We start from the raw sequence: 1,440 nt of genomic DNA on the forward strand, positions 1-1,440 counted from the left end.
TTTTTTTTTTTTTTTAGAGAGAGCATGAGCAGGGGAGGGGCAGAGAGTGTCCCCAGGCAGGCTCCTCACTCACCCAGGGCAGAGCTTGACTTCGGGGTTGGAACCCACCCCACAATCCCAAGATCACAATCTGAGTCAAAATTAAGAGTCAATGCTCAACTACCTGAGCCACTCATGCGCTTCTGAATAAAAACTTTCTTAATTTAATGAGGGATGATCATTCTTCCGAACAAAATAATATGAATATGGCCTGGAATAAAGATTGAGTAGGAAAAAAGCTGAACTGAGAAAAATACTAAGACAATTCATATATCTAAACAAAGATGGGAATTAAGGCATTAAGTATCTGTGTTAAAAAGGCAAGGTACCTTTTCAGCTTTTGACTCAAAGAGGGCAAAGGTGTAACTGTCTTCTGTTCATCCGACACCAACACCAGCCGCCTCCTCCATGCTGCCTAAGTTCAACCCCAACGAGATCAAAGTCGTGTACCTGAGATGCACCAGCAGTGAGGCTGGTGCCAAGTCTGCCCTGGCCCTGAAGATCAGCCCCCTGGGTCTGTCTCCAAAAAAAAGTGATGACATCACCAAGGCAACCAGTGATTGGGAGGGTTTGCAGATTACAGTGAAACTGACCATTCAGAATAGACAGGCCCAGATTGAACTGTTACCCTCTGCCTCTGTCCTGATTATCAAAGCCCTTAAGGAACCACCAAGAAACAGAAAGAAGCAGAAAAACATTAAGCACAGTGGAAATGTAACTTTTGCTGAGATTGCCAATATTGCCCGACAGATGCTTCAGTGATCTTTAGCCAGAGAATTCTCTAGAACCTTTAAAGATGTCTTGCGACTGCCCAGCTGTGGGCTACAATGTTGAGGCTGCCACCCTCAGGACATCACAGATGACATCAATAGTAGTGCGATGGAATGTCTAGCTAGTTAACTACAAAGGAAAATATTTCAAAAAAGGATGATTTGACAACCAAATAAAAAAGTAAATAAATAGGCAAAGTACAAGTTGGAGAAATACAAATATTTGCAAAAAACATACAAATACAATATACATAAAGGATTAGTATTTATATATAAAAGAGCTAACAAATTAAAGCAGACAACTATCCCTAAGAGAAAAATGAACAAAAGATACACAGAAAATTCACAAAGGAAGAAACACAAATATCCAATAAGCATAACTTAAGATATACAATGATGTTATGAAAAAACAACCAACCGCAACCTTGTTAATCAAAGAAATCGCTTGTATCTAAAGCATTATTCCATTGTTGAAAAAAAATTTTTTTTAACTTTTATTTATTTGAGAGAGAGAGAGAGAGGCAGAGACATAGGCAGAGGGAGAAGCAGGCTCCCCACTGAGTAGGGAGCCCCATGCAGGGCTCCATCCCAGGATCCCGGGATCATGACCTGAGCCAAAGGCAGATGCTAA

At 40.8% G+C, this 1,440-nt stretch overlaps 1 pseudogene; it reads left to right on the forward strand.

Moving 5' to 3' along the window:
• The first annotated feature begins 262 nt into the window (after positions 1 to 262).
• Positions 263 to 939, forward strand: LOC144284019 (large ribosomal subunit protein uL11 pseudogene; annotated as a pseudogene).
• The last annotated feature ends 501 nt before the right edge of the window (positions 940 to 1,440 follow it).

This window comes from Canis aureus, chromosome 15, assembly GCF_053574225.1.
Source record: "Canis aureus isolate CA01 chromosome 15, VMU_Caureus_v.1.0, whole genome shotgun sequence".
NCBI lineage: Eukaryota > Metazoa > Chordata > Mammalia > Carnivora > Canidae > Canis > Canis aureus.